This window comes from Schistocerca serialis, chromosome 3 (assembly GCF_023864345.2).
Source record: "Schistocerca serialis cubense isolate TAMUIC-IGC-003099 chromosome 3, iqSchSeri2.2, whole genome shotgun sequence".
In the NCBI taxonomy this organism is placed as follows: domain Eukaryota; kingdom Metazoa; phylum Arthropoda; class Insecta; order Orthoptera; family Acrididae; genus Schistocerca; species Schistocerca serialis.
In genome coordinates, this window is record NC_064640.1 from 407,223,967 (window position 1) to 407,249,171 (window position 25,205).

The 25,205-nt window shown below is 43.2% G+C and overlaps 1 protein-coding gene across 1 annotated transcript in view; it reads right to left on the minus strand.

Annotated features, from left to right (window-relative positions):
• The window catches only part of LOC126470269 (regucalcin-like), a 101,160-nt gene that overhangs the window by 35,569 nt on the left and 40,386 nt on the right, over positions 1–25,205 (minus strand). The gene's annotated exons all lie outside the window — the stretch shown is intronic.

The window sequence follows — 25,205 nt, forward strand, 5'->3', positions numbered from 1 at the left end:
GGCTGCCAGATTCCAGAGTAGTATCTAAAAGGTACAATAGCACACTATAGCCGCGAAATAGACGAAAGTGAACTAAAATAAAAGTTAATGCCCCTCCCCTGTTTTTGTATTCCAGAAGGAGGAGAAAACGAGAAAAAAAGAAATCGGGCTTTGTGAATGTGTTCATTTTTAAGTAAGCCAACTGCTTCAGAAACTTCAGCTCGTGAGCGGATGTTGGGTACAATATTTTTCCAGATATTCACCAAAATTTTGAATATATTGTGAAGACAATTTGTCAGGGAACTGGTAAGACCAGTATCAGTATGAGAGACTGTACCAAAGTGACAAGCACCTTTTGGCTTTTGGCTGCTGATGATTCTTAGAGAAGTTTGATGTACGCGTTTAAAAGACTTCTCATCGATATGCCCCTTAGTATGAAAAGTTTGCGCCATTTTGGTAGAATGACTTAACTAATTGGTTAAGGTACGTTTGAAATAACTACAAGACGTTTATGTTACTACTTAATTAAGAAAGGATTATGAGTTTCATGACTTCAATACATTTACAACGAGAGTTACTGGAACATCGGAAGTAATGTTTACAAAGAGCGTAATCGAAAAAAGCACAGTTGACAAACTGCTGCTGATGAGCGCAGACCCGATGTAACGAAGTTCACAGAATATTTACAAATCTACAACTTACGCAGAATACAGCTATGTCTCACTGCTCTACATTTTATTCTTGTACGACGCTAGCAGCGACAACTCAATTACTACTTGTTTTGGCAATTTTTATACACACATCAAAAAAAGTTTTGCATCACCCCGGTTCCCAGAACTCCTGAAGATAGACGTTGACTGTGGATATTGTATCACAGACACAGTCCCTTTGACTGTTCAGAGACGTCACTAAATCCGTCCAAAGATGTAAACAACCATGCATGAGCAGCGCCTATTGGACGGAGGGGGTACGGCAGCCGATCAGTTCCAGTCATTACACCAGGAAGGAGGTACACGGCTTGTGTAGTCTGTAGTTCAGCTACGCCTAGACGGTCAATAGCGCGGTTTGATCGCGTCCACATTGTTACTTTGCGCCAGGAAGGGCTCTCAACAAGGGAAGTATCCAGGCGTCTCGAAGCGAACCAAAGCGATGTTGTTCGGACATGGAGGAGATACAGAGAGACAGGAACTGTCGATGACAAGCTTCGCTCAGGCCGCCCAAGGGCTACCTGCAGTGGATGACCGTTACCTACGGATTATGGCTAGGACGAACCGTGACAGCAACGCCACCATGATGAATAATGCTTTTCGTACAGCCACAGGACGTCACTTTACGACTCAACAAACTGTGCGCAATAGGCTGCATGATGCGCAACTTCACTCCCGATGTCCATGGCGAGGTCCGTCTTTGCAACCACGACACCATGCAGCGTGGTACAGATGGGCCCAACAATATGCCGAATGGACTGCTCAGGATTGGCATCAAGTTCTCTTCACCGATGAGTGTCGCATATGCCTTCAACCAGACAATCGTCGGAAACGTATTTGGAGGGCAACCCGGTCAGGCTGAACGCCTTAGACACACTGTCCAGCGAGTGCAGCAAGGTGGAGGTTCCCTGCTATATTCGGGTGGCATTATGTGGAGCCGACGTATGCCTCTGGTTGCCATGGAAGGCGCCGTAACGGCTGTACGATACGTGAATGCCATCCTCCGACCGTTAGTGCAACATTGGCGAGGCATTCGTCTTCATGGAAAACAATTCGCCCCCCCCCCCCCCCCCAAATCGGGCTCATCTTGTGAATGACTTCCTTCAGGATAACGACATCGCTCGACTAGAGTGGCCAGCATGTTCTCCAGACATGAACCATATCGAACATGCCTGGGATAGATTGGAAAGGGCTGTGTATGGACGACGTGACCCACCAACCACTCTGAGGGATCTACGCCGAATCGCCATTGAGGAGTGGGACAATCTGGACCAACAGTGCTTTGATGAACTTGTGGATAGTATGCCACGAAGAATATAGGGATCCATCAATGCAAGAGGATGTGCTACTGGGTATTAGAGGTACCGGTGTGTACAGCAATCTGGACCACCACCCCTGAAGTTCTCGCTGTATGGTGGTACAACATGCAATGTCTGGTTTTCATGAACAATAAAAAGAGCGGAAATGATGTTTATGTTGATCTATATTCCAATTTTCTCTACAGTTTCCGGAACTCTCGGAACCGAGGTGACGCAAAATTTTTTTTGATGTGTGTAGATTCCGTCACGCGCGATTCCGTCCTCACCGGCAACAACTTGTCAACTGTCCTTTTTCAAACTGCATGCATCCTTCTGGCCGTCAATGTACTGCATTTATGACATTCATGTTTCTCTCGTTTATTCACTTCTCCATTCCTGTAGAAAAACAAAACATCGAGTGCCTCTACACAAACTTTCCAACTCCAGCGAAATCACACTGTTTCAAGGGACTCGGCAACGCCGAATATTGTCAACGTGAGAAAAATGAATCAAGGGTGAAAGTAGGAGGGCAGCGTGTATAGCCATAGATCCAGTCATATGAAACGTACTCCATCCCGGGCGGACAACAACGCCAAATACCTCGGCCAACCTAGGCAATTACCAGCAACTTCCTGCTCCATCATCAATATTGCCAGGACAGACGGATATAAAAAGTAAAGCAATCATCAATCCGAAAATTGTTTTAAACTCCACATTGCTTTATTAAGATTAGTCTTGTGGTGGATGGTATGCCGTTGCCTTCCTCCGACCTTTGAACTGACTTACGCAGCCAATTATAGGGGGACTTATTAGTCGACCACAACATTGCACCTGGGGTCATGGCGCTTCGGTCGGAGTACCATGAGTATACGCAAAATTGAAGCCTGGCTCATTATCTTTCCCCTATACCTTTCACCGAATCGTTAATACATTTTTCTCTTGAATGCACGTACAAACTTTTCCTCCTCGTGTATATTTTTTGTGATTTTTTTCAGATAACGGAAGTTTCAGCTCATCGTCTATTTTAATTTTTATTTTTTTATATGTTTTACAGTTTAACGTAGATTCCGAACCACAGTGCAACTCAGCGTTTTGCACATCAGCAAACATTGCAAGAGGTGAAAGAAGTGATAAGTGACAGATAAACATGCTAGAATTGATTGGTACGGAATCCGTTGCCCACGCGCCGCCAACAAACAAAAGGCCGAACTTGCCAGGATTCGAAACTTATTTTTCCGCTCTTCTCTGTTTGCGAGCATCTTTGCTCGCACTGACTAGCAGGGCGTGCACCTTAAAATTCTCAAACAATTGCTTTTGGCTTCATTTTTTTCTGAGGTAGGAGGAAAAGCAACATTATAAGTAGTAATAACTGGAGGTAAACATTTTCATGCTGAGGCGTGGAAGCCTTGTGGATAACAAACGACGTTTCCTAGCAACAGCAACGCCGTTAATTCAGTCATGACCTACAGCATATTAAATTCTCCAGGTGAGGTTCGAACTCCCGAACTTAAGATGATGAGACTTACGTACTGCCTACTGCACTACTTTGTTTTTATTAATTTTATTTATTTCCTTTTTAAATCAGTCAGCTGGCGGAGACAACGAAATTGAGGCCCGGCAATAATCCCTCCCCCATACCTGTCACCGAATCGTTAATACATTTTTCTCTTGAATGCACATAAAAACTTTCCTTCATTCTGTATATTTTTTGTGTTTTTTCCAGACAACGGAAGTTTCAGCTCTTCGCTTTTTTATTTTTATTTTTTATATTTTTTACTTATTCATTTTTTATAATTTTTTCGTCATCTTAGCCTTTTCCCCCCTCACTTCTTTATGGAAGAAAGTAGAGATTTTTTTTCCTTCTAGTAACCACATGTGTAAAAAACTAATAAAGTATTATGTAAATAAATGTTGAACAAAAGGTAAACAATATACTGTTGTTCTTGAAATAAAAATATTCTTTCAACAACATTCTTGGAAAGTGAAACGAATAGAGAAAGTTGTACACCGCTTGTAGCACTCCATAATACACTCCTGGAAATTGAAATAAGAACACCGTGAATTCATTGTCCCAGGAAGGGGAAACTTTATTGACACATTCCTGGGGTCAGATACATCACATGATCACACTGACAGAACCACAGGCACATAGACACAGGCAACAGAGCATGCACAATGTCGGCACTAGTACAGTGTATATCCACCTTTCGCAGCAATGCAGGCTGCTATTCTCCCATGGAGACGATCGTAGAGATGCTGGATGTAGTCCTGTGGAACGGCTTGCCATGCCATTTCCACCTGGCGCCTCAGTTGGACCAGCGTTCGTACTGGACGTGCAGACCGCGTGAGACGACGCTTCATCCAGTCCCAAACATGCTCAATGGGGGACAGATCCGGAGATCTTGCTGGCCAGGATAGTTGACTTACACCTTCTAGAGCACGTTGGGTGGCATGGGATACATGCGGACGTGCATTGTCCTGTTGGAACAGCAAGTTCCCTTGCCGGTCTAGGAATGGTAGAACGATGGGTTCGATGACGGTTTGGATGTACCGTGCACTATTCAGTGTCTCCTCGACGATCAGCAGTGGTGTACGGCCAGTGTAGGAGATCGCTCCCCACACCATGATGCCGGGTGTTGGCCCTGTGTGCCTTGGTCGTATGCAGTCCTGATTGTGGCGCTCACCTGCACGGCGCCAAACACGCATACGACCATCATTGGCACCAAGGCAGAAGCGACTCTCATCGCTGAAGACGACACGTCTCCATTCGTCCCTCCATTCACGCCTGTCGCGACACCACTGGAGGCGGGCTGCACGATGTTGGGGCGTGAGCGGAAGACGGCCTAACGGTGTGCGGGACCGTAGCCCAGCTTCATGGAGACGGTTGCGAATGGTCCTCGCCGATACCCCAGGAGCAACAGTGTCCCTAATTTGTTGGGAAGTGGCGGTGCGGTCCCCTACGGCACTGCGTAGGATCCTACGGTCTTGGCGTGCATCCGTGCGTCGCTGCGGTCCGGTCCCAGGTCGACGGGCACGTGCACCTTCCGCCGACCACTGGCGACAATATCGATGTACTGTGGAGACCTCACGCCCCACGTGTTGAGCAATTCGGCGGTACGTCCACCCGGCCTCCTGCATGCCCACTATACGCCCTCGCTCAAAGTCCGTCAACTGCACATACGGTTCACGTCCACGCTGTCGCGGCATGCTACCAGTGTTAAAGACTGCGATGGAGCTCCGTATGCCACGGCAAACTGGCTGACACTGACGGCGGCGGTGCACAAATGCTGCGCAGCTAGCGCCATTCGACGGCCAACACCGCGGTTCCTGGTGTGTCCGCTGTGCCGTGCGTGTGATCATTGCTTGTACAGCCCTCTCGCAGTGTCCGGAACAAGTATGGTGGGTCTGACACACCGGTGTCAATGTGTTCTTTTTTCCATTTCCAGGAGTGTATTTCTTCCTTTAAAAGCAAACTACAGATTTTAAAAATGAAAAAATAATATTTACATTAAAGATCAGGGTACTTTTCACTAGTCGTTTTGGTCTATTTGTTTACAGGCACTTCGTTACCTCATTTATATCCTACACCCATTCTTTCAAATACAATTTTCAACGTGTTACCATATTTCCTTTTATGGTCTGTACATGTGCAGCGTGCAGTTTCGCAAATTACTCGAATACCTGCAACTTAAAGCAGTGGCTCTTCCCAGTATGACGGTTTCACGTCTCTCAAGCAGCATACGGCATACGCTGCTAGGTTACTGATTTGATCGTTTTCACTTTGCGTCTTTCGCGAAAGTCATTATCGTTGGTAGATCTTAAGTTGTTGACGACGCAGCTGACGTATTTCCGCAGTAACCAGCGTATAGCATTGTTTTTGAATTTCAGAAAATATGCCTCTTGCGGTCTGCAGATTGACATAAGCATTATATATTCCGTTGAGGATCTGGTAAGGAAGGCTATTTTTTGGCTGATCCAATTCCAGTTATTTATATTACCGCTACAGGTAAATCTGTGTATGGCGGTGTCCACTAGATTGCAAATGGCACAAAGGTGCATTGGGTTTAAGCCAATTGCACATAGTCTGTCGTTTATACTGATGAAGTTATTCACTGTCTGGCACCATGCAGAAAATACGTCAGAAGATAGTCCGACAAAACTTATATTTTGCATATAGCATCCCAGTTAAAATGTTAATTTTTTTCTATTTTACTTCTCCCCTCAGTTTTCTTCCTCTCGCGGATAATGATCCTAAAGTCATATTTTGAGAGCATCAGACTTTGTCACTAGGGTAAGTTACAAAGATTTATAAGATTCGCACATGTTGTATTCGGCCATTTGTCCTTTGAAAATAATTATAACCGTCTATATCGCAAGGGTCGTTTATTGAAAGGTGACCGGGTTTCGATCATCGCATGGTGATCTTCAGACCTACAGTCATTTTGATGGATAGTGGCTGTATGGAGCAGGAACCGCTGATTGACGATACTCCATTGTGAGCCTTGCAATCTAGACTGTTATAGCTATTTTCAAAGGTTATATTTGGATCACTGATATCTCCAGTAATGTTTTCAAAAATAATTAGGCCATTTGCCGGCCGGAGTGGCCGTGCGGTTCTAGGCGCTACAGTCTGGAGCCGAGCAACCGCTACGGTCGCAGGTTCGAATCCTGCCTCGGGCATGGATGTGTGTGATGTTCTTAGGTTAGTTATGTTTAATTAGTTCTAAGTTCTAGGCGACTGATGACCTCAGAAGTTAAGTCGCATAGTGCTCAGAGCCATTTGAGCCAATTAGGCCATTTATCCATCTTGCATCAGTCAGTGATTAGAGGCTTTCTGGCTTAACTGCTTCGAAGAGCCTGAACGTGATTCTTTCTCAGTTTCTTATAAGTGTTATAGAACTCCTTTTGAGGAAAAGTGCACACGCTTTGCTTAGCATGTCTTCTAAACCCAGACTCCCATTCCTGGTGTCCAGTGTAACTATTTTCACATCTGCTAGGAAAACATTTCCCCATCATAAGTAATTTGTTATATTATATGTAAACTGAAGTTAGAGGTGAGGAAGACAGGAAAGAAAAGGGAAGGGAGTACTGATGTCAGCTGCATCGAGACATTATGCGGAATCAGCGGCGACCAGCGAAAATGTATACCGGACCAGGATTCGAAATGAGGGATATCTTGCTTACTGAGCAGGTGCGTTAACCACTGCGCCATTTTTTTAATCGCAGCGCCTTTCCGCTGGTGGACTTGCGGACCGTTTGCTTTGTGCGGGCCATGACGTGAGCGGTAGCGAGACGAAGCGGAGCGGCGTGGAAGTGCGTGCGCGACGGGGTCTACTAGCAACACAGTGGTCTCGCAACTGCGCGGACTATCTCGACACGCCTCACGGCCAAACCACATTCCTCTCGAGCGCCACCTACCCACAGTCTCTGTCTATTTCTTCCATGCTCGCTGCTCAGAAATTCTAGCAGGAGGTCGGACGTACTTGTGCATCCGCACTGAAGGAGGTGGATCCATTGCCCATCTAGGCGAATCAGTTATATGAACCTATGCCGTATAGTAAGCAGAATGCAGAAGTTGATAAATTTAATCCCTTGCACCTGCAACATAGTACATTGTAAGTTTACTGTTACAGCTCCATGGATTTTCGCCACTGCTTCTTTGCAGTTAACGGCGATCGTTTTCATCGGGCGTATCATTAGAGTTGTCCCTAGGGTTTTATGTCTGTTTTTGCCCATTCCAGTCTTATCCGATCCAGAGCCCTCAGATTTAATACTTGACTTTTGTTTTCATTTGTTTTTGCACCCGATGCTAGAGAGTATTTTTTAAAGATTCTTTCCAATGAAAATGCCTCATCCTTTTTTTCCAGTACAACGCCCACGTCGTCAGCATAAGCCCTTCTTACTGTTTTTTCAATGTTTAATGTTAAGCCCGTTAGGCTGGCATGAACGTTGCTTAAAAAGGGCTCTAAGGAGATAGCATACAAAAGAATAGGCAGAGGGCAACCTTCAAGAACGCATCGTCTTATCTGTATGGGCTTTGTTGTTTGACCATTGACTGCTATCTTAGCAATTATGCTGGTTACAATGTTGTTCATTATGTCATTAATCCGTGGACGAAAGGTCATTGTTTTCATTGTTTGAAGAAGGAATTTATGATCAGCTTGGTCAAAAACTTTGTGGAAATCGAAAAACAACAGGGCACATTTTATATTGGTCAATGAGGTAACTGCAATGATGTCTCTATACTCTGACACGTTTTGGCAAATGGTTCTGTTTGCAGCACATGACTGGTGCAGACTGTTTTTTTTTTTTTTTTTTTTAAGCCGAAAGACGAAAGTCTTCTTTATTATCCTACAAATTATTATTATCAGAATTCAAGAGCGAAATAGGTCGAAAGCTCTTTATATTGTGTTTGCCTTTACACTTGAGAATCAATACTACTCGTATTTTGGCTTCCTTCAATTCACTGGGGAACATTTTTCCATTTATGACCTCATTTGATAAGCATGTTGCCTTATGATTCAATTAAGACCAGTAACGGGCATCTATGTGAGACCGTCTGGTGCCGGTGCTGTTTTCAGGGGTGAGCTAGATATTGTCTCTTGCATCTCTTCGTTGGTAATTACTGACAGGATCTCGTCATTATCTATTTCCGATGACTGCGGGACTAAAAGTTTTGCGAAATCCTCAACAGCTTCTTCGTCAGTTTGGTTGGCAGAGTATAAGTTGTCATAATATCTCTAATCTTCATCGAGTATATCCTTTTAGGATGTAGGCTAAGTCTTGTATCATTAAGTGCTTAGACCTCGTCAATGAAAAGTTCTACGTCTGCTCTTGGTGTGTCGCAGAAGGTGGTACAAGGATGGTGTTTTATCCTGTGAGATTGACTAGGCCTTCGATTTAATTTTGAGGCCTTCCATTTGCTGTCTCTTAATAGTTAACGATTTTGCTTCGATTTTCTTGATGTCAGACAGCCTAATGCTGGCCCCGTTCACTTAGATTAGATTAGATTAGATTAATTTTTCGTTCCATAGATCCGTGTTGTGGAGATCCTCGTGGATGTGGAACATGTCATTTTTTTTAAAGCTGAAATAACAATACTAATAGTATGAATATATACACTACATCATTTGTTTCTATTAAAAAATTCGTCAATGGAGTAGGAGTTGGCCACTAGTAAGTCTTTCAGGCTCCTTTAAAACTGATCTTTATTTGTAACTAAATTTTTTATGTTTGCTGGCAAATTATTGAAGATGAGTGTTCCTGAGTAGTGGACCCCTTTTTGAACTAACGTAAGTGCTTTTAAGTCCTTGTGCAGATAATTTTTGTTCCTGGTATTGTATGTATGAATAGAGCTGTTTGTTGGAAAAAGAGATATATTATTTAGGACAAATTTCGTTAAGGAATAAATATACTGAGAGGCAGTAGTTACGAGGGTTGTTTTTTTAAGTTAGGGCCGTTCGCGCGTATAGTGCCGTAGTTGGCGCGGACGCCGCAACAAGCCACCGCGCCACTTGCCGGCATCCTTCCCGTTCACACTGATGCAAGTTGCAGCTCTGTAGCTGACGTGTACGCATCGCTGTGCTACTTTATAATGTTTACGATTATTGAATCGCCTGCCGCGTGTGAGATACGGTCAGTGATACGTTTTTTGACCGCGAGAAGCCTATCAGCTGCAGAAATTCATCGTCAGTTAACAGAAGTTTATGGCTTGAATGCAATGAGTGAAAGTAAAGTGCGTCAATGGGTTAGAGAGTTTAAAAATGGCCGTCAAAACTTCCATGACGAAGAACGCTCAGGCCGGCCCTCTGTGATCACTGATGATTTGGTGGCTGCAGTCGAAACAAAGATTTGTGAGGACAGAACATTCACAATTTCCACTCTTTCTTTGGAATTTCCACAAGTTTCAAGATCGGTTTTGTACAAAATTGTGTCTGAAAACCTAAACTTTAAGAAACTGTGTTCTCGGTGGGTACCCAGACTCCTCACAGAGGACCACAAAGAGAAGAGATTTGCCACATCATTGGACTTTTTGATTCGTTACGAGGAAGAAGGGGATGACATGTTGAGTCAAATTGTCACTGGAGATGAAACATGGGTATCCCATATCACTCCCGAAAGCAAGCGACAATCGATGGAATGGCGACACACAACCTCACCCGTCAAGGTCAAAGCCAAACAGACGCTGTCAAAGTGCAAGATTATGGCAACTGTGTTCTGGGACCGGCGCAGTGTTTTGCTAGTGGACTTCATGCCACGAGGAACGACAATCAACTCAGATGCCTACTGTGCAACTCTAAAGAAGCTCCGCAGAGCAATTCAAAACAAAAGGCGCGGCATGCTGACAAAAGGAGTTTTGCTCCTACACGATAACGCTCGGCATCACACCTCTCAAAAGACTCGGGATTTGATTGATTCTTTTGGCTGGGAAGTTTTGGACCATGCACCATACAGCCCCGACCTTGCTCCTAGCGATTTTCACCTTTTCCGGTACCTGAAACACCATCTTGGCGGGCAGCGCTTCAATGACGACGATGAAGTGAAAGCGGCCGTGAACTCTTGGCTGTCGGAGCAGGCGGCCGAATTCTTTGAAGAGGGAATTAAAAACTTAGTTGTACGGTATGACAAGTGCTTAAATAAACAAGGCAACTATGTAGAAAAATAGGTAAAAGAGTGTAGAATCAGAAAATAAAAGTTTTTTTACAAAGTATTTGTATCTATTTTAAAAATAAAAACGGCCCTTACTTAAAAAACAACCCTCGTAGTATACCCAGTTCTTTGAAGAGGTTTCTACAGGACGTCCGTGAATTTATTCCACAAATAATACGTATTACACACTTTTGGACTCTGAAAACTTTTGTTTGACTTGAAGAGTTACCCCAAAATATTATACCATATGACATTATGGAATGAAAGTAGGCAAAGTATGCAAGCTTTTTCATTTTTATGTCGCCTATGTCTTCTAACACTCGAATTGCAAATACAGATTTGTTAAGGCGTTTCTACAGTTCTGTGGTGTGCTCCTCCCAACTGAATTTATTATCAAGTTGTAATTCCAGGAATTTAAGGCTGTCAACCTCTTCTATCTGCTCTTCTTCATACTTTATGCATATGCTGGGTGGAAACCTCTTACAGGTTCTGAATTGCATGTAGTGAGTCTTTTCGAAGTTTAATGTCACTGAGTTGGCTTTAAACCATTTATTAATGTCCATGAAAATATCATTAGCAGATCTTTCTAGTACTACACTCGACATACTATTTATTTCAATACTTGTGTCATCTGCAAACAAAACGAAATCTGCTTCTGGCAGTGTAACTGATGAGAGATCATTAATGTGCACAAGAAAAAGCAATGGCCCTAAGATGGATCCCTGTGGGACACCACATGTAATTTCTTCTCATTCTGATGATGACTGATGACTTAATTCACTAGTCCCTTGCACTGACACCCTTTGTTTCCTTTTAACGAGGTATGACTTGAACCATTTTGCAGCACTGTCCGTGACACCATAGAATTCTAATTTATTTAAAAGGATGTTGTGGTTCACACAATCGAATGACTTTGACAGATCACAGAAAATACCTGCTGCTTGTAACTTGTTATTTAATGAATTAAGTACATTTTCACTGAAGGTGTAAATAGCCTTTTCGATATCAGCACCCTTCAGAAATCCAAACTGTGTTCTTGATAATATGTTATTTGTGGTCGAATGGTTGAGAAGCTGCCTGTACATTACTTTTTCTAAAATTTTTGAGAATGCTGGCAAAAGTGTTGTTCGGATAGGTCTGTTAACACTTTGTAATAATTCTCTATAGCATTTTTCATCTCCCTGGATCGTTCAGCGCTGTATTGTATGAGAACTCGTCTTAGTTTAGGTCTGGTTGTTTTTCTCCACAATCGATGACGCTTGGGTGCCTGTCAGCTGCGCGTAGATACTTCCGTTATCGATCGTTCTAGACCCTTTTCTTTTAAAATAGAGCTATTGAAATTCCACTCATTTCTAACAAGACGCGTCTGTTGCAGACTTACATTAATACAAACTAAAAGGCTGCAATGGTCACTAAAATACACTAGAACTGTTCCGTCTTAAGTAAAACTTTCTTCAAGGGTCGTGACACATGGATCCTATCGAGTCTACTACATGTATACTCGACGAATGCTCGGTGTTTAACTCCCAAAGCATGTTTTGGTTGTAGATCGGTTGCTAGGTATTTTAACTCAGATGAGTAATTAAAATTAGGTTGCAGATCATTACAGTTTAAAACACAGTTGAAGTAACCACCGATTGTGAGGTTACATCGACTTTCCCTCAATAAATAAAAGAGTTGATCTATAAAAAAATTTGCTGTATCCAGCCTATGGGAATTTCCTGATGGAGCAAATACATTAAGACCGTGACATCGAAAATTTTGATCTCTATGGCTCTTCCGGATTCTGTACTTTCCATTTCGCTTACTGGAATGTCGTCTCTGATTTAAAAAAAAACAAAAAAAACTGTTCCTACGTTTGCAGATGATAGGGTCTATATTAACAATTCCGAAATAACATTCGATTTTGAATTCCGGTACCGCGACTTCTTGCAATAAGGCAATTTCTGTTCTAGATTCAGATGGAAAATATTTTGATGCTGTCAGTTTCAATGGTAAGCGTCTTTTATTCATGTTTACTGTAGCAATGGAATACTGGGGGATAGCCGTTTCCAGTCACGATCAGTTTAACTACAACTGCATGCAGTTGCCTCATGGAAAACAGTGTGGATCTTCTCACACTATACACTTAGTAGTTTATCGGATTGCCTATGTAAATCCACTTCTTTTTGAACAAGTCGCGTGATCCGAAGTTTTTCCTTTAACCCTTTACAGCGCAGTGTTAGGTATCGCTTAATTCGTCTGCTCTCTCCTCGTCAGTTCCTTCCCTCATGATATCGTATTTGACGTTTCGTTTCTTGTTTTCTGCTTTGTCTGATTCGAGTTTTCCTTGTTGACGCGAGACGACAAGATTCGGTCCTTGAAGACCGGTGGTAGCCTTCGAGGGAGGAGGAGATTAGTGTTTAACGTCCCATCGACAACGAGGTCATTAGAGACGGAGCACAAGCTCGGGTTAGGGAAGGATGGGGAAGGAAATCGGCCGTGCCCTTTCAAAGGAACCATCCCAGCATTTGCCTGAAGTGATATAGGGAAATCACGGAAAACCTAAATCAGGATGGCCGGACGCGGGATTGAACCGTCGTCCTTCCGAATGCGAGTCCAGTGTGCTAACCACTGCGCCACCTCGCTCGGTGGTAGCCTTCGAGCTGCCAATATTTGGTACCGATGTGTTTGCTGTTATGACAGCTTGCTGGCTGGGCACTATCACTTGCTGACTTCCTCCTTCGGCGTTTTGTCGAACGTCGGAGTCAGCGATCTGTTTGCTAGGGACTTCCTAGACTTCCTCGTGCTAACCGTGCTCTGCTGTGCATCTACACTGAAGAGCCAAAGAATCTGTTACACCTGCCTAATATCGTGTAGGGACCCCGCGAGCACGCAGAAGTGCCGCACCACAACGTGGTATAGACTCGACTATTGTCTGAAGTATTGCTGGAGGGAATTGACAGCATGAATCTGGCAAGGCTGTCCACAAATCCGTAAAAATACGACGGGCTGGAGATTTCTTCTGAACAGCACATTGCAAGGCATCCCATATATGCTCATAATGATCTTGTCTGGGGAGTTTGGTGGCCAGCGGAAGTGTGTAAACTCAGGAGAGTGTTCCTGGAGCCACTTTGTAGCAATTCTGGATGTGTGGGGTGTCGCATTGTCCTGCGGGAATTTCCAAAGTCCGTCCAAATGCGCAATGGACACGAATGGATGCAGGTGATCAGACAGGATACTTACGTACGTGTCACCTGTCAGAGTTGTATTTAGACGTATCAGGGTCCGCAGCTCGTGGTCGTGCGGTAGCGTTCTCGCTTCGCACGCCCGGGTTCCCGGGTTCGATTCCCGGTGGGGTCAGGGATTTTCTCTGCCTCGTGATGACTGAGTGTTGTGTGATGTCCTTAGGTTAGTTAGGTTTAAGTAGTTCTAAGTTCTAGGGGACTGATGACCATAGATGTTAAGTCTCATAGTGCTCAGAGCCATTTGAACTTTTTTTTAGACGTATCAGGGGTCCAATATCACTCCAACTGCACACTTTCCACACCATTACAGAGCCTTCACCACTTTGAAGAGTCCCCTGCTGATATGTGGGGTGCATGGATTCATGAGGTTGTGTTCAAAATGGCTCTGAGCACTATGGGACTTAACATCTATGGTCATCAGTCCCCTAGAACTTAGAACTACTTAAACCTAACTAACCTAAGGACATCACACAACACCCAGTCATCACGAGGCAGAGAAAATCCCTGACCCCGCCGGGAATCGAACCCGGGAACCCGGGCGCGGGAAGCGAGAACGCTACCGCACGACCACGAGCTGCGGACATTAGAGGTTGTGTCCATACCCGTATATGTCTATCCGCTCGATACACTTTGAAACGAGACTCGTCCTACCAGGCACCATATTTCTAGTCATCAACAGCCCAATGTCGGTGTTGATGGGTCCAGGCGAGGCGTAAGACTTGGTGTCGTGCAGCCATCAAGGGTACATGAGTGAGCCTTCGGCTCCGAAAGCCCATATCGATGATGTTTCGTTGAATGGTTCGCACGCTGACACTTGTTGATGGCCCAGCATTGAAATCTGCATCAGTTGGCGGGAAGGTTCCACTTCTGTCACGCTAAACGATTCTCTTTAGTCGTCGTTGGTCCCGTTCTTGCAGGATCTTTTTCCGGCCGCAGCGATGTCGGAAATTTGATGTTCACGGTACACTCGTGAAATGGTCGTATGGGAAAATCCCCATTTCATTGCTACCTCGGAGATGCTGTATCCCATCGATCGTTCTCCGACTATAACACCACGTTCAAACTCACTTAAGTCTTGATAACCTGTCATTATAGCAGCGGTAACCGATTTAACAAGTGTGACGGACACTTGTTGTCTTCTATAGGCGTTGCCGATCGCAGCGCCGTATTGTGCCTGTTTACATATCTCTGTATTTGAATACGCGTGCCTATACCAATTTCTTTGGCGCTTGAGTGTAGTTTGGTTGTTCGCATAGCAGTTTCATGCGAACTTTCGTGTGCTCCGCTACCAGCAGAGACACTTCCTGTTGCTGACAACACTGTATCTTTTTCTGAGGGTGTCGCCACATCGACTTGCGGTCCCTCACCTTCTACTGTTTCTTCATTACATGGTTTTGGCTTCCTCTTTCAAATGGTTCAAATGGCTCTAAACACTATGGAACTTAACATCTGAGGTCATCAGTCCCCTAAACTTACAATTACTTAAACCTAACTAACCTAAGGACATCACACACATCCAAGCCCGAGGCAGGATTCGAATCTGTGACCGTAGCAGCAGGCTTTCTCGTCCCACGAGACTTGCAAGAAGATTCCTCATCAGACTGATCATTAGCACGGTCAAGCAGTCGCTTCTTCTTTGTAAGCTCGCTTTCATGGGGTGATTGTTCAGCGTTACTTAGAAATGGTAGAGGTAGAAATTCATTAATGCCAATGACAGCAGTATCGGAAATGCTAGTTGAATTCATTTGAGTCGCCGGTTCAATTGTGTTACCGTTTGGTAACATCTACATCTACATCTACATTTATACTCCGCAAGCCACCCAACGGTGTGTGGCGGAGGGCACTTTACGTGCCACTGTCATTACCTCCCTTTCCTGTTCCAGTCGCGTATGGTTCGCGGGAAGAACGACTGTCTGAAAGCCTCCGTGCGCGCTCTAATCTCTCTAATTTTACATTCGTGATCTCCTCGGGAGGTATAAGTAGGGGGAAGCAATATACTCGATACCTCATCCAGAAACGCACCCTCTCGAAACCTGGCGAGCAAGCTACACCACGATGCAGAGCGCCTCTCTTGCAGAGTATGTCACTTGAGTTTATTAAACATCTCCGTAACGCTATCACGGTTACCAAATAACCCTGTGACGAAACGCGCCGCTCTTCTTTGGATCTTCTCTATCTCCTCCGTCAGACCGATCTGGTACGGATCCCACACTGATGAGCAATACTCAAGTATAGGTCGAACGAGTGTTTTGTAAGCCACCTCCTTTGTTGATGAACTACATTTTCTAAGCACTCTCCCAATGAATCTCAACCTGGTACCCGCCTTACCAACAATTAATTTTATATGATCATTCCACTTCAAATCGTTCCGCACGCATACTCCCAGATATTTTACAGAAGTAACTGCTACCAGTGTTTGTTCCGCTATCATATAATCATACAATAAAGGATCCTTCTTTCTATGTATTCGCAATACATTACATTTGTCTATGTTAAGGGTCAGTTGCCACTCCCTGCACCAAGTGCCTATCCGCTGCAGATCTTCCTGCATTTCGCTACAATTTTCTAATGCTGCAACTTCTCTGTATACTACAGCATCATCCGCGAAAAGCCGCATGGAACTTCCGACACTATCTACTAGGTCATTTATATATATTGTGAAAAGCAATGGTCCCATAACACTCCCCTGTGGCACGCCAGAGGTTACTTTAACGTCTGTAGACGTCTCTCCATTGCAGATGTCACTGAGTGTTAATTTCCGGCGTTGCGTAGATTATTTTTTAAAACAAAAACACGATATCGGCAGTCATGACGTAGGTCACCAGATTCATTATAAATATGACAGATCGGGACTTGTATTGTATAAATAACATGGGCGTTGTGGTCATCTAGAGATGTGAAATTGAATGTTCACTTTACTTCCATTTCTACAGATCGTACGCCGTTAAAACATTGTAGCTTAAACTGGGTGACCATCTTTCATTAACAATTTTCCTTACCACACCATGCTTTGAGAGGGTTTCTCTAACTTTCGAATTTTCTACCTCAAGAGGTAAATTTAATACGTGCATATTCCTGATTGTAGAATCAGCATTCTTTATTCATACTTTACTCTTTGTCGTATTTCGATGTACAAAATCCATCTCACGACCATATTTTTTCCAGAAAACGATCTACCATCAACGGATCTACAAATTTTACGAAAATGAAGGTATTATCACAGTCTAATTGCAAGGAATGCACAGAATCAGAGAGTATTCCAGTTACTTCGGTAATCCAGTCATGTATTGTTGATGATTGAACTCGACGAGTTTCCTTGCCGAAGGAAAATACCACCATGTTTTTCCTCGGGGAGTTTGCCATGATATGCTGCAGCCCTGAAACTTCGGACAAAGCCCAAATGCCGTCAAAGACGACGCAAACGACAAATTAACACACAATAACAATACTTGTAAAACACAGAAAACGATCGTAACGAACAAGAAATCATGAAACACTGGCGTAAAAACCGATGATGACGGAGCAAACTTGGACGCGCGCGACCGTTCCGACAGCTATCGCGAGACTCACTGTATATTGGGGTATATTGCATCCACATTGCTGTAATGTTGAAGGCAACTCTACTGTGGTCCCACGTTGCTGTAAAATATGGCCCTTATAAATGCACCTTAACATATGTGTGGTCACTACTGACAGATTTAAGGCCGGCCGTTGTGGCCGAGCGGTTCTAGGGGCTTCAGTCTGGAACCGCGCGACCGCTACGGTCGCAGGTTCGAATCCTGCCTCGGGCATTGATGTGTGTGATGTCCTTAGGTTCGTTAGGTTTAAGTACTTCTAAGTTCTATGGGACTGATGACCTCAGATGTTAAGTCCCATAGTGCTCAGAGCCATTTGAACAATTTGACAGATTTAAGCGAGATTGAAAACTACATTTCGCCACATAGCATACCAGCAGAACATTCGCCGTTAGCATATTTTTGTGGTTTGTTTCTGGGATGGATATGGCAAACAAGACCGTCAGTCATTCAGGCTGTTCACACCAAAACTAGCAGGAAAAGCATTAATTCCGTTCTCTTCCCTGTGTCACGAGTAAGTTGCTATAAAAACGCCGTCCGAGCAGATAACGATCCCACGTTCTCTACAATGTTAATAAATAGCCATCCATATATAATTCTGCAAATAGAGTTCTGCCTTGATCAAGCACAGTTTTGTTCTTTAACTCCTATAAATGTTTCGGTGAAGTTTCACCATCGTCAGTGCAGTGAGTTCATTTTAGTTTCTGTCAGATAGCGGGTAAACGTTTCCTTAGTAATACACTGTATACACAGTTTTGGGATTATGGTGTTTATATTTCTAACGTTATTCACAAAATATATAACTTAATATTACATGCTGATGTTACTAGGAAATTTTAATAACCAATTAGCCAGGGAAAGAAAATTCAAAGACACAACAGGAAAACACCCGGCCCAGGAGAGGACAAACAAAAATGGAGAGAACCTGATAAACTTCTGCAGGAATTTCGATCTCAAAATCGTGTCAAAGCAATTCCAGAAACCATAGAAGAAACTACGAACTAGGAAATCCCCCATCAACGCTCTAGGAGAATTTCAGATAGACCACATTGTAATATTTCCGGAAAACACCAGTGAAATTATGAATGTAAGAACAAGGAAAGGATTTTTCGAATCCGATCATCACCTACTCCAAATTAAAGCGAAATTTATACCCAACATACAAATTAAGAGAACCAAAAGAACTTTCAGAACACACACAAAGAGTACCTAAAATTAACCAAAAAAGAAATAAAAAAAAATTAAGAAAACTGACAGTAACAATTGAACAGAACTCTAAAAAAAAATGAACTTATAAAATTGGAGCAATCACCGAGGAAAAGGAAAAATAGGTCGTGAAACGTGACATATGACAGAGGCATAGAAGACAAGTGAAAGTCTGGAAAAAATTTAGAAGTCATAGAACATCCGAAAAAGTGAAGAATTCAACAGTATACAGAAGAACACTTCGAAAATAATCTATAGAGAAAAAAAGAGGTTGCGAAAACAACAGATCGAAAGAGATAGAAGAAGATTTCAACAAAAACAACACAAGAAATTTTTAGAGGACATTCAGAGAAAATATGACAGAATAGCAACCACCGAACTTATGCTTCAAAAGTCAAGACATAATCCGAAAAATCACAGTGAAATATTTGCGCAATACTTTGGCACACAACTGAACTGTGACAAACCGATGCAAACTCTGAAGTTCGAGGAGCCCACAGAAGCCTACAGAACCTAACCTCGATTACAAAACCCTGACACATGAGGATAACGTGAAAAAAATTGAAAAATAATAGGGCAACAGGAGAAGATGAACTGATTGCAGTAAGCTGGAAATTAGACCACGAAAAGGATGCACCCAAAATACACAGAATCATCGAACATATCTGGGAAACAGAAAAGGTACAACAACAATGGAAGTCAGCCCCATTACACCACTTCCACATAAAAGGAGACAAAACAGATGCTGATAACTATAGAGGAATTTCACTACTGCCTGTGGCATACAAAATTCTATCCAAAGCCCTGTTCAATCAGCTAGAGCCTCCGACAGATCCACAGACTGGAGAATACAATGGAGGTTTCAGAAAGGAAAGATCATGCAGTAAACAGATATGGTGCCTGAGAATAATACTGACAACAAGAAAGTCCAGGAACACAACAATAACATTCGTCGATTTCAAGAAGGTCTGTGACTCCATAGATAGAGAGACACTCTTTAACACACTAGAAGAAATAAAGGTGGACAACAAGAACAGAGAGCGAATCCAGGAAACATTAACAAGCACAGCATCCAAAGTGAAGTTTATGGGAGAGATCTCGGAACCATTTGAAATAAATACAGGAGTGAGAAAGCGAGATGGCCTGTAAACCATATTATTTACCTCGGTTTTGGAGAAACTAATCAGGACATGGGACAATGGAGTCAATGGGGTAAAGATGGGGAGACACAAGGATGGAACCGTCAACATAAAATGCCTGCCTGCCGGAGAGGCCGTGCGGTTCTAGGCGCTACAGTCTGGAGCCGAGCGACCGCTACGGTCGCAGGTTAGAATCCTGCCTCGGGCATGGATGTGTGTGATGTTCTTAGGTTAGTTAGGTTTAATTAGTTCTAAGTTCTAGGCGACTGATGACCTCAGAAGTTAAGTCGCATAGTCCTCAGAGCCATTTGAACCATAAAATGCCTGGCTTTTACTCATGATATAACCATCAAAACAAATAGCAGAAAAGAAGCCAAGGAAGCTCGAGAGACACTACAGAAACCTCAGCTAAAACTGGACTACAAATCTCAAATTAAAAAAACTCAGACATCCACTGGCAACGAATTATTGAAAAATAACACAAGTAGAACGTTGCAAATGCCTGGGGGACGTTATACAGAAATCAGGACTGAACTCGACATCCAATGAAGAAAGGCTCAAAAAACTACTAAAATCATGCAAACTTACATGGAACCATTACAACGAAAGAAGAATTTCCGTCAGAGCCAAATTAAGAAACCATAGCACAGTAGTCTTATCGGAGGCCTCGTGTGCTTCAGAAACAAAGTAATCAACCGAAGAACGATAATCAAGGTGATGGAAAAACAACAGAGGAAAATACTGAGAAAGATTTACAGGCCGGTTCAGAAAGAGGGGATCTGGATAAAGACACCGACAAAAGAACTCTACAAACAGAAAGAAACGATTACAAACAACATCAGGAAAACAAGGGCGAAGTTCTTCGGACACATACATAGGATGAACGAAAACAGACTCTCCAGGAAGATTTTTAACATAGTGACAACTAATACAGTGAACACCAAATGGTTTAAGGAGATTGTGGAAGACCTCAAGAAATTGAACATCTTCATGGGAAACATGAGAGACTGGGAAAAATAGAGAGAAAAAATTAAAAAGAACAGTCAATGGCATGGTGTTCATCGTCTTCCCCGCTCCAAAAAAGTCAGTTGATAAGATCCAAGATTAAGATTATATTGAGCTCCCTTTTGGACAGCATCATGAATTTCTACCCAAGGGAGGCGGGAAAGACGATGAGCACCATGGCATTTACTGCCGCTTTGTCTCCGGATCGTATTGGTAGCACCGGGTCTCATCTCCTGTAATGATGTGGATATCGAACAACGCGTGACCTCGACGCTACGAGCGATTCCGGAAGAACCATTTACTGCCAGTTCCCAACAGCTTCACAACCGATGTGAGAAGTGTGTTGCAGCCAATGGTGATTACTTTGAAGGCCAGTAACGGTATTTTGTTTGTAACTTTTCTTTCCTCCATTTTCTGAGACCACTTTCTGAACTCTCCAGACGCAACTCTTACTAGCAAGCGATATGAAATGCGACGAGCACGTAAAATCAGTATTTGGGAAGGCGAATGGAAGGCATAATTTGTGGAAGGATTCTGTGAAACCGCGATGCTTCTGTAGAGGTGGTAATGAGGCGAATTCTGGAGTAACGCTCCAGCGTTTGGAGCTCTAATCACGTAGGTCTGTACCAGACCTTGATCGATTTCAGTGACACACATATGGTCGTTAAAGCCACGTGGAAGTTGACGTAATAAAATAAAACACCTGCAGCCGCCGTTCTGATGTTATTTTATTATACTGCAAGCAGTTTCGGTAACTCAATATACCATCTGCGGGTCTTAATTCACGCTGAGGGAGTGTACTCCAGTCGTATACAGCATCCCATCAGTGGCCAACATCTATGAAACGGCTTCCGTAGAATACTGTAAAAGCGATTTTGTGTCTAAAACCATCAACTTTACTACATAAGTGAACGGCGAAGTCCCGCAGACCAACAATCATACGGATGGACATACAAAAATATGGAAGTTTATTCTAGATGCTTGGGGAACGTAGATGGGGATGTGATGCTGTTCCCGCAAGATTGTGTAAATTTAGAAAACCAGTGACTATATTGCTATCGGTTTTCCAGCAGTGTCAAGTGGTTATACACCCACGAGTTTTCAGCTGAGTATTCCTCGTCCACTGTCAAGTGGTAGCACAGTGGTGGATCAATTCAAGCACACCCTGACGTCATTTATACAGGGTGTAACGTGTATAAATGCAGATATTTCTATTGGTGACGAGGATTGTGTACTGAGCAACCGTTGTTTGCCTCATTTGCTGACTAATACTGACAGCTATTACTGGTCGTATGTTTTTAGGTGGGGCAGTACCTCTAAATACATGTGGCAAGAGCAAGCCATTAACACTTATTTTCTCCTGGGCAGCAGTTGAGGTGCTGAAGTGGGGAGGCGTGGATGCTAAATGGTTGGTCTATAATGAGAGGCGTAGTTCACTTAGTGATGCAGTTAAGACTGTGCAGAAAACATCTGGTCTTAAAGTTTGTGGCTTGTTTTGTGGGAAGACTGTTCGAAGCAGTGGAAAAACAAACACATTGATGTCTGTACGTATTAAGGTACCTTTGTCCGCAGCTCGTGGTCGTGCGGTAGCGTTCTCGCTTCCCGCGCCCGGGTTCCCGGGTTCGATTCCCGGCGGGGTCAGGGATTTTCTCTGCCTCGTGATGACTGGGTGTTGTGTGCTGTCCTTAGGTTAGTTAGGTTTAAGTAGTTCTACGGGACTGATGACCATAGACGTTAAGTCCCATAGTGCTAAGAGCCATTAAGGTACCACATATAAAAACATCAGCATTTTTCCCCACTAGACCCTGTATTTTGTACGGCAAAGAGTATTCCGTTCAGACTGTCTGTGTTCAGATGGGGAGGCCGTAGCTCCAACCACAGCTAACCTGCTCATGGAGAACTTTGAGGATATCTCCTTGAATACGGCTCCAGCAAAAGCCGAATTGTTTTTTCAGCTATGTCGGCGACACATTCGTTGTCTAGCCGTAGAGGCGTGAAAACTTGAGAGAGCTCTTAGAAAACCTCAGTAGCATCCATGGCCACATCGTAGGATGAAAAAGACGTTGCCTTGCCGCTTTTTACCGTCCTCGTCCGCTGAAAACCCAATGGATGTCTCAAACAGGGTGTATACGGAAAACCGACTCATATGAGCCGTTATCTGTACACTTTGAGCCAACACCCCCTGACCCCAAGAGTACACTGTTCGAGGGACTTTAATTCATCGAGCGGAAGCTGTCTGCTGTGACGTTTCCATAAAAACCGAAATGTTCCTGTCCGAGAACTTTTATTACAAGTTATTGTCCTGACAAGGCACGTGTGTGACCTCGAACGCTCAGAACCGCACAAAACAGTTCTTAGAGTATGAGCCATTCGCTTACAAAACTGCGCGTCTTACCATGAGAGACATTTGAATGATCACATATTCAAACTCTAATCGTAAGAAACAATATATCGATATAACAGGAGAAAATCACACCAATTTCAATGTCGTGACTGCTATATTTCCCTCTGTCTCAAATATCTGTTATTTGAGCAAAAAACTTTTTCAAATGACCTGATAGTGTTGGACAGTTATTCAGTCTCCATAGTGCACGTGTAAGATTTCAATGAAGTAGTTAAAGCAAAATGGAAGAGAACTATATATACGTCTGAATAAAGCCGCTTTTTCACATTCGATATCACTTTTGCATTCAAGCTGTCCAGTATCAAACACCACACTAATTATTGTTTTAGACTGAGTTGTAAGTCCTCTTGCACTTTGTAATATCAGTTTATACTCAATAAGTATTTGCCTTGTTCATACGTAATGATTATGGGTAGTGGCATATCTATACAGTACCTAATTTTTGGTTTCCGCTGCATGTCACGGCGTTTGTTTGTACGACAACGGAACTATGAGTAAAAATAAGTGAAATCATGCAGAATCAATCTTATGATCAGACTGTCAGTACCCGGCGCACACGAGATTACTGAAGTGATACATCATTATCGTCATTTTTTGCACTTTTCTTGAAACACTTCAGCTTGTTCTTCTCCATAAATCTGGAAGATGTGATGTAATAGGCTCATGTAGACGCAGAATCGGAAATTATTTTCTTTTGCATTCTAGTTCCTGTTCGTGGCCGCCGTGAAAAGGTGAAGCCGCGTTCCAGGGGTGTGGTTGCCGTGACCGTTCCTAAAGCATCGAGTTCATCTCCTACTATAGGTGTCATTCGACCTTATCTTCGCAATCACAGTGGAGTAGACCAGAAGCTACGATAGATTAACCACAACTCTACTTAAATCACTGTCGATTACAGTCTCATATATGTATATTTTGATAGAGACTTACAAATACATTACTCATGGAGGTCACACGACTGAACACGGTAAAAAGGCACTTAAATTAGTGGCGAAAGCGACTGGATACGAGATAGTTATTACCAAACCGGGAGACTTCGCTCAGTCAACCAAGAAAAACTCCGCAGGTAAGTAATCTATATCTATATCCATACTCCGCAAGCCACAGTGAAGTGCGTGGCAGAGGGTACTTCCCATTGCACCAATTAGTAGAGTTTACTCTCGTTCCATTCAAGTATGGAGCACGGGAAGAATGGCTGTTTAAATGCCTCTATGCGCGCTATAATTAATCTAATCGTATCTCACGATCCCTACGGGACCGTAGGGGTTTTTATTGTATTCCTAGATTCATCTCTTTTAAATCTGGTTCTTGAGATTTAGTAAGTACGCTTTCTCGGGATAGTTTGCGTTTTTCTTCAAGTGTCTGCCAGTTCAGTTTCTTCAGCACCTCCCTGACACTCTTCCACGGAACAAACAAACCTGTGACCATTCGTGTTACCATTCTCTGTATACATTCAATGTCCCCGTCAGTCCTATTTGGTACGGATTCCACACATTTGAGTAATATTCTAGGATGGGTGACACGAGTAATTTTTAAGCAATTTCCTTTATAGACTGATTTCCACAGTATTCTACTAATGAACCACAGTCTGCCACAGCCTTTACCTACGAACGAATCTATGTGACCTTTCCACTTCATATCCCTAAAAATTGTATGAGTTTGTGACGCGTTGATACTGTAATCATAGGATACTACACTCCTTCCTTTTCCTGAAGAGCACTACTGAATGTTACTGAACATTTAAAGCAGATTCCCAATTTTTTCACCACTTTGAAATCTTATCAGGATCCAACTAAACGTTTCTGCAGCTTTTTTCAGATAGTACTTCACTATAGACAAATGCATCATGTGCGAAAAGTCTGAGGTTACTACACTCCTGGAAATTGAAATAAGAACACCGTGAATTCATTGTCCCAGGAAGGGGAAACTTTATTGACACATTCCTGGGGTCAGATACATCACATGATCACACTGACAGAACCACAGGCACATAGACACAGGCAACAGAGCATGCACAAT